Source organism: Falco rusticolus, chromosome 3 (assembly GCF_015220075.1).
Source record: "Falco rusticolus isolate bFalRus1 chromosome 3, bFalRus1.pri, whole genome shotgun sequence".
Lineage (NCBI taxonomy): Eukaryota > Metazoa > Chordata > Aves > Falconiformes > Falconidae > Falco > Falco rusticolus.
Window position 1 is genome coordinate 98,874,983 of NC_051189.1, and position 9,243 is coordinate 98,884,225.

The 9,243-nt window shown below is 43.7% G+C and overlaps 1 long non-coding RNA gene across 1 annotated transcript; it reads left to right on the top strand.

Moving 5' to 3' along the window:
- The first annotated feature begins 787 nt into the window (after nt 1-787).
- LOC119145044 lies at nt 788-8,721 on the top strand. Its single transcript, XR_005103280.1, has 3 exons — nt 788-893; nt 4,719-4,809; nt 7,366-8,721. It is a non-coding gene; the product is annotated as an uncharacterized LOC119145044 (long non-coding RNA).
- Nucleotides 8,722-9,243: the final 522 nt, after the last annotated feature.

A 9,243-nucleotide genomic window follows, 5' to 3' on the forward strand; every position in this document is an offset into this window, starting at 1 on the left:
GATGCCGGGGCTGGGGACTGATGGCTCCCCCCGCAGCGCCCTGTCCCCGCCGCGGGGGACGGTGGCATTTCCGCGGGGGCTGTCGCCACGGCTCGTTGCCACTTGGCCCCCGCTAGCCCCGGGGGCCGGCTGCCCTGGCCCGGGCCTTGCCAGCTCCATTGTTGGAGTGGCGGTGCCTCTGTTTCCATCCTCAATTCATTTGCGGGCACTTTAGAAAAGCGCTTTCCTGCGGGAACAGGGGCTTTTCACTGCGCTCCAGCGCGGTCCGCGATCCCTGCCAGCGCTCCCAACTTCCCGCATTCAGCCTCCAAGTTTCCCACTGCTTTCAGCAAGGAGATTCCCACACCGCGCGGTACCTGACCGTACTGGCAATTCAGCCGGTTGCAGTGCAACCTCCTTGCAGTGAGCGGTTCCCGTATGGAATTCTTCACCGCATTCCCGCTGCGTTTCTTCATGAGGGGGATGCATCCCTCATGGAGCGGCGTGGGCTCAGGGTGGGAAAAGCAGGTTGTTCCTGCATGTAGGCTGTTACTTACATAGATCCACTCTTTACATTTGTTTCAGTGGGCTCAGGACAAAGACCACTCGGCAAAAGCCAGTGTAGCTGCTTTGTGACCCAGCAGGAGAGGCAGGTTGGGTTTAAATACAAATTTCTCTCAGCAAAGACATTAAAGCACTGCAGAGTGCAGGTTTTTTGCAGTGAATGAAATGCCCCCCCGTCTGCCAGAAACTGCAGCTCCTCTGTATTTTATCTCTTCTTCATTGCGCAGCACCTCTAGCTGTGGGCCTCAGAGCCTGCGTGCATGGGAGCTCTTCCAGGCTGAGGAGGAGGAGATCTGACATGAGGTTCCTTTACCAGTAAAATCTTAGAGTGACTTCAATTAATTGCACAGGTTTGTGTTTTATTTCACTTAGCATTTGCTGAGTAGCTGTTAGCATCCAGGCGGGTGGGACGTCTGCAATGATTTTCTTTGTAATTCTGCTTATTTTAATTCTCCTGTTAATAAATTGGTTTGGTGCGTAAGTTCTCAGGGAAAAAAAGGAGGTGGAGACCAAACCTTTAGGAATAATTACAACTGCTTGCAGTCATACAGAAGCCTTGAAGGCAGCAGAAACTTGCTGAAATGTCACCCATCAGCTTGCAGACCCTCTGCCCAAACCTTGCCACACACAGCAAAGGTGCAGCCACCCCAAGGAGCACGAGCAGCAGTGTGAGAGGAGGCATGTGGGGAGCAGCAGCATCTCGACACAGGGCTGGGGTGGGCAAAGCATCCTGGGAGGATGGGATGCAGGGACCCCCCAGGGCCGGCCATGGACCAGGGGGCTGGGGAGGAGGAATGATGGCAAGGGGACCCGTGCATCCCGCCAGCAGTTCAGCCCTAACCCTGAGGATGGACTTTTAAATCAGTTCAAGCGGTGCAGATATCAAGCAAGGCAATAGCTAACCCCCTGCAAAAGTCGGCAGGTGAAGGGCCCCTGCCTTGTGGCAGACCGATGGCACTGGTCATGGGTGTACAGCTGGGCGCGAGGACAGGCACGTGTGAAGGGCTCACCCTGCAAACGCTGATTTAATGGAGGTCGGCTAGTCCACACGCATGTGGCGGGATCAAACACTCCCCTTTCTCTGGTTTGCTGGACACTTTGGAAATGGGAGGGTGCAAACAAGCTGAGTTTATGTACGTATGGTTTTAGCGTGAGTTAAGTCTTTCCAATTGTAACTACTCGATATGATGTTTAAATCTAAGTGACTTGTAACCTTTAAAATCTTGCTGGGATTTTAACACCGCCTGCTTTTGATGACTGCTTAAGGGAAATTAATCAGAACCATCGACAGTCAGCCATCTCCATCAGGTAACTTTGCAGTAGAAGAAATAAATTCCAGCTGGTGGGGGAAGGGAGAGAGCGTCCTGAGAAACTGGCTCCTCCGCTCCCATTGATCATCACCTGCGCTGGACCTCATACAGCAGTTTAATCCTATTCTCTCCCTCAAAGGTTTCAAGCCCCTGCAAGATCCTGACTGCTAGGGAACAAAGGCTGGTATGTGGTTCCCTCAAAGGTCAGTCATTAACCTGCCCCAACAACAGTTTTAGGAAGATCAAGGCAATGAAGAAAAACTAAGAAAAAGCACTTTCACTTTGGAATGAATTGTTCAAAATGCCCTTATACATTCAGTTTTATTCCCTTTCAGCTCCGCACTTTTTAGTTCCTGCACGTATTTATTTCTCATCAGGAATAATGGCAAGATTTGCTTTCCCAGAGATTTGACCTTAAGTTTACTCTAGCCACAACACTATAGAACATTTCATCAATTATGAATGTACTCATGTGTATAGAGGAACTGGCAAGCCAGCTTAGTAATGCTACCTTGTTCTGGAGACTTACCCTTATAAATAAATTAGGGGCATATCTTTATGAAATACCAGAAATAGAAGATGAAAGAAAAAGGGGGAAAAAGAGAGAAAGCAAAACAGAGGAAAAGCAGAGAAAGAAAGAGAAAGAAAAGTAAGAAGGGAAAGGGAAAGAAAAGGAAGAAAGAAGGAAGCAGAAGAAAGATGGAAAGGAAACAAAATCTAGAAAGCCACATTTTTCTAAAGATAAAAGGACAGAGGCTAATACCAAAAGTGCTTTCTCTGTGATTTGTATTTTCTGTGCCTGTGTGTCTCTGTGTGAGAGACAATATAGTGGACTTGCAGTAGCCAGACTATCAATAAGACATTTATTTCCATAAGTTATTGATGACCCTTTAGCTCACAAGTGACAGGCCAAAGTAGAGCCACGAGCAACTTCTGAAAGGTCATCAATAACAACTGAAAATAAATGTTTTATCCAGTGCCTTCCCATTGTGTGTCCTGTTTATGCAATGCCAGTTTAAGTTTCACCTGGCATAGTTTTTAATGGGCTGTAACTACCTCAGTCCCTGTCTACAGCAACCAAGTCTTCCAGCAAAGGGGGAAGGAGGACACACACACGGAGACAGACACACACACCCTTCCTTACTCACATGCTCCATGGAGTACCTTTTGTCAGATGCAGAGGTAAAAGCCTGCATCTTTCAGCACATCAGGATGAAACAGTACCCTAAAGAGTGAAAGGAGAGACTGCCACCTTACTGAAACATTAAAGACCATGGAGAATCCTGATGCTGCAAGTGTAAGAGCATTCAGAAGAAAGGAAATCCAGAGGGGACAGGGAGAAAAAAAACAAAAAGGAGAAGCTGAGATGCAAGGCTGTAAATAAATTATGCCTCATGCTAAGATTAAAAATACATAATATTCTATTAATGTATTTCTAATAATAATTCATACCATACTGCAAGGAAGATTGATGCGTTGTGTGTATTCAGGAGTTCCTGGAGGCAAAAGAAAGCTCTTTATGTCTATAAGGAGTCTCTTACTCCCAGTGGAAAAAAAAGACTGCAACAGACACTGGATACAACGCAGTGGGGACCAAAAACTTACTTTGCATAGCCATCACCACTAACCACAATGTCTTTTAATCAAACTTTTGTATATAAAATTTCAAATTTTCTTACTCATTTGTATTTCCACATTTTAAAAAACAAGTTTTTTGAGAATCAGTTCTCAGGCACTGGATGTAGAGTAACTATTGCAAGAGGCTGGTCTGAAATAAGCTAATGACTTTGTATCCAGTGGTGAAACTTCTGCTCACTTGAGCAGCCCTTATACCCACATCCTTACTCAGGCAAATAAGCTCATTAACTTCAAGACAAACTTTCTATATAAGCAAGGATTTGTGCTGCTTTTCAAGTCGATTTCTCCATTGAGGTAAATTAAGACATTTGCTTGAGTAAAATGTATCGGTGCTTTAAAGTGTTGAAAGAGCATGTTAGTGGAGTAAAAATTACCCAAATAAATGTCATTAACACTTCAAGGTAAGTATGTGGAAACATACTGGGATGGAAGACAACTTGAAATAGTTACTTTGCATAAGCTGTGTGATTACCCAAAATATTCTTATATATGCACATCATTTAGCTTTAGGAAAACGAAGTCAAAATTGTAAGAAAATTTGCATGTTGAAGCATTTTTAACAGCAATGTTGAATATGTCTTTAAAATAGTTTTGCATGACTTACCCCCTGCACAAGAAGCGAAAACATGAAGAATTGCTATGCAATTACTCTAAAATGGAAAATATCATTCATTCCCACTTCTTGTAGGGGAAAATTAGTAAGTAACAGAATATATTTAACTGTGAAGAATTGCAGTTCATGGATCATTGTCCTATATTCTTCTTACATCCATCTTTCTTTTTTCTGCATCTCCAGACATTTGCACCCTGCAATGTATATCTTGATTTAAATTCACGGTGCTACGCAGTGGTTTTCATTAGGTGTTGTCCTAATAAGCATATAAGGTCATTTTAGTATATACAGTTGCTGGAATTAAAAGTCATCAGTGTGACCCTGTCTGCCTAAAGGAGACATTACCTGTCATTGGGTTTTTTTCTTGCTCTCTAAACATGAAATCCTGCAAACACTGGTTTCTGTCAATGAAAGCTGAGGGCTCTTGTTTTCTTAAGTGACAACTTTCTCAGAAGCTGTGCAGGCTATAAGGAATGACCGCAGAAAGCATCCTACCACCAAAACTCATCTTTTTAGCAGACCGCTTTTTCAAACACACACGAGTACAGAAGCAAATTAAAATGGTGCTATAATCCTATAAATAATCCTCTACTGTTCTCCTATTTCTTCTGCAGGATGGAAGACCAGAATGAGAAAGAGCCTTTTGCTTCTGTCGATAAGCCCTTGGTAGAGCCTCGTGTTATGGCAACAGGAACTCTATGGCAGGTAAATAAATAGATAATAAGGTTACAGAATGCTGCATGCATTGGAAGTGCATGGCATGGCCCATAAACAGCTGTGGTCAGGGGATTTGGAGATACATTGAGCAGCTTCCCCTCCACACACACGACCACCAGACTTGAATTTCTAGTTCTTTCTGACTTCTGTTCCCCGCAATGACGCCAATGTGACTTGAGCCAAATCAACAAACAGCATTTTCTATAGTGCTTTAAATACTGGTCAGGCTGTCACTAGCATGAAGCAAAATGCAGAATCGTAAATTAGTATTTGGCAAGCAGGTGATAGCTGAAAGTGACGCTGACCCATAAAAGTACTTTGAGAACCGACTGCAGTTACGGAAAACATGGATGCATTTCCAGCAATGCAGAGGAAGCAAAGGTCTTTCTGTCTACCCTTGGATGTCCCTTTGCTGTGGGAAAGGCTGTCTTCACAGTCAGGGAGAGAGAGGTGATGTCTTCTCTTAATTTACAATAAATACATAAATAGATAAATAAAGATTAAAAAGATAACCCCCAAAGATTTGAACAGTTCTTTAAAACACTCATTATATACAAATGTGTTATATCAGCTTTCAAACTGTAAAATAAATAACAAATGTGTTAATATTAGCTTTCAAACTGTAAAATGTCGTATTGCTATTGTTTCTGCAGGGTTTTTTTTGTGGATTGAACTTAGGCTGCTTTTGCTGATGAAGCTCTTCAGGTCCCCTGGAAATAAATACCAGTATCATTGGTGTAATGATAACATATGCAGATGAGCATGTACACATCCAGATACTTATTTAATTTAGGTCGATTTGCTCATTGCCCCTGTAGGCTGCATTATTTGTGTGATTATAGAGCTCTTAATGCCAACTTGAAACCAACATGAAAATAATACGAGGCGGTATCATACCATCAGTTTTCAGGCAGATTGACTGAGGATTTCTGTCTAGAAACAAAGGGCACGACACTGCACATAAATCTGATCTAAATCTACGCAAAATGAAATTAAAGAAGTTAAGAGTCCAAATTCAATCTGTTACTATGTAACTCGGTTTAATGGAGTGCTCCTCAGGAAACTGCTCCCAATACTCCGAGATTATTTTCCCCTTCCCCAGAATCAGCATCTTGATTGCTTATATTTGGACCACACTGCAGAGGGCTGTCAAACATGAGTTATCTTTCTTGCTACAAGCTTGCTTTAGTCAACACAGAAATCTGACATTACCCAACACACCCAGTGTTTTTCTGGTCACCTGAACAAAGCAACCTTCTGAAGTGACATTCGCCTTCGGCCACCAGGCAAATGCCAGGGCGTCTGTCAGTGACATACCAGTGTTGCCTGCTGCCGCAGCCTCTCAGAGGGAGAAGGTGGGGTTGCACAAATTCACTTTTTTTCAAAAAAAGAAAAGAAAAGCTCTTGCAGATACTAACCCTGTTACAGCCTTTTTTGGTTCTCTCCCCTAACTGAGGTGAAATATTTCTTTATGCATTCATTTGCATGTTTGTGTAAAAAAGAGCTTACATAAGCATCAAGCCATGGAGAAGTTTTGGGGTTTTTTTAATCTGTTCCTCATCTTTCCAAAATGTTTGGTGTCACATGATTTTTTGTACCATACGAAGCTGAAGGAGAGCATAAAGAGGTGGGTAGGAGCACACTCCTGGCATTAGAAGGATGCTCTAAATTGGACAACCGCGTGAACATGAAAAAAATAAATTAAAAACTCCCTTTTGCCTGTGAAGAGCTGTAGCGAGCAATCAACATATGCTTTTCTTTTTATTTTATATTAAACTTCATGCACAGAGGGCAATGGGGAGGTGAAGGTCTTGAGAATCTCTTAGGTTTTCTCACTAAACAGAAAATTGTATCATGACCTCAACCAGAGAATGAGAAAAAACCCCATCACGTTAAGTGCGGCATGTGACTGGTATTTAGGGTTTGGATTTGCAGAAGACAGGGACAACAGCACTGAAGAGGACTTGCACTATTTGGGGAAAAGGTTTGAGTGAAGAAGAGTTTGGAAAAGCTCTGGTGAGGAATCATCCCTGGTGAGGAGTGGTACCAGAAGACTGATGGATTGCGGTCTGTTGGTGGTCTGCAGACTGAGGTGACTTCTCTGTGCTCCCTGAACGCCTGATGGATCTTCCCTGACCCATTTGGAGGACCCATGGGGTGTCACTGCAAAGAAGCCCGCAGCCTCACCTCCAGCCCGGTGTCCAAGGATACAGAGGCATGTAGGAATAATAATCCAATAAGAGATTTACATGTTCTTTCCTTCATCTCACTCCTCCACCCAATTTTTCATTTCATATCACTATCCCCTGTTGCCAAGAGGAGTTTATCTATGGTGTTTGATAAGGGAGCACTAAACACATTATAGTGCTATTTTAAATGACATCACAACTAACTAGATATTTTAATTGAAGGTAAATAACCAACATTATTGCCTTTTGAATGATAGCAATAGTGGAGAGTAATGGCACCACTGAGGAATCAATTGCTATTTCCCTCATAAACCATAAACCATTCAGAGATTTATAATGTTTTTTTAATGATCAGCCCTTCTAGGTGTTGAGCAGCTCCTCTGAGATCCTGAGTCTTCTGGCTGCCTGCTGAAGTCAACAGGAACGGGGGGCAGGGAGTCTCAGTATCACATACCTGTGTGCCCACCAGGATGAAACTTGTCCCACCTCAAGCAGCCTCAAGCAGAGGAAAGCCTGGGATTTTACTGCACCACCCTGATACGGTGTGCCCCAAGCCCCAAAACAGGGACACTTGACTCAACCACTGTTTCATAACCTGCTTAAGAATAAAAACGCATTGTGCATTTGTGTGCATTTCATGCCCTCTTAAGGTAGGTATAGCAAGTAACCTTGTGCAAGAAACCGCTTCCTTGCTTGCTTGCTTGCTTCCCTTTGCCTACCTAAATGTGTTCCCTTCAAATTTTATCTGCCCAGAGACTCCTTTAACGAATGCAGTACTATCCAATGCACCAGCTGGTTCAGTGGCATCGTATCGTGCACAAACATCTGTGGATCCAGAGTGCCGTCAGAGGAAATGTCCTGTATTGCCTGCTTGGAAGGACTGTCCCCCTTCCCTGGAGCCATGGCCCAGAGACGGTGTCAATGTCTCTGGTTCATTTTTTCAGCCAGAGTCAATGGCATGTTCATATACTCAGACCTGTGCTGACAAACTCAGCCTATGTTACTCATTAAGTTCAATGGGATTATCCTCATGACAAAGGAGATACAAGGCCAGTCATTATGTTTTCATGTTTAACTTGTTGTACTTTGGTTTTGAATCACAAGTGACTTTTTTAAGCTCCAGAGAGCACCTGTGATGTGATCTGAACTCATCAGTTCTCTTTTAATGGACCTAACTGGTCCATTCAAGCATTATCGGGGATCTCGTGGTAATATTGCAGGAGCTGGTTACAATGGAAATTCATGTCAGCTCTCTGGATGTGGGAGAAGAGCACAGAAAACCCCAGCCAAGACAGATGAACTCCTCCAGCCAGCCAGGAAGGGACCACATGCTTAAAGATGCACAGAATTTATTTTAAAACTCCAAACTCAGTCTGGTGAAAAAAAGGGAGTGTTAATCCCTATATAATCATGTCATGAAAAATATTGCTATTAATAGGACAAAAGCGTGAACACTAGCTACCATCCCTCTCTCTCGTGTACATACATCTTCAGGGATGAAGAGTTTCACTATGCCTACCTCCACTGCTAACATTCCGGGGTTTCCAACCCATTCCTAGAGCAATTTACTCAGCATCTGGTGCACATCCAATCTAAATTTTGAAAAAGCAGCCGACCCAACCTGCTCCCACTTAAGTCAATGACAAAACTCCCATTGACTTCAAGGAGAGCAGAAGCAGACTGGCTGTTAACAGGGAATTGGTGCCTATTGTTCAGCCGAGCATGTCGGACTAGCATGTATCAACTTCATGAGTATCAAAGGGAGTTACTAGAGGAAATCCCCTGAATATTTATGCGATAGTTGAAGGGGAGGGCTGTTTTTCCCCTCTCCCACATACCTCTGCTGCGATATGTTAGCTACGTGAGCACGCACAGCCTTGCCACTGCTTCAGCAATGCTTACAGACCCTTGGGTTTCCCTGTGTACCCTCTACGGTGGAAGGAACCCGATGGAAAAAGAGGTCTGCGGCAAATCCCAGTTCTTCACGGCTTTCCAGAAATACTGAGTCATCTTCGAGAGCCAACGTGGTCTCAGGGAATTTGCTACGGGGCTGCTACAGAGCGTGTGTGTGTCTGTGTGAGAGCATGCGTGCCTACAGAAATAATCTGTCCCAATGAGCTTTGGGAGAGCTAAAGAGGAACCAGTTACATACTGGGGTTCCCAGAGACTTCCACTGAGATCAGATGAGCTCCCAGGAGGGGTTCAGTACAAACAGAACAACCCAATATTGTGG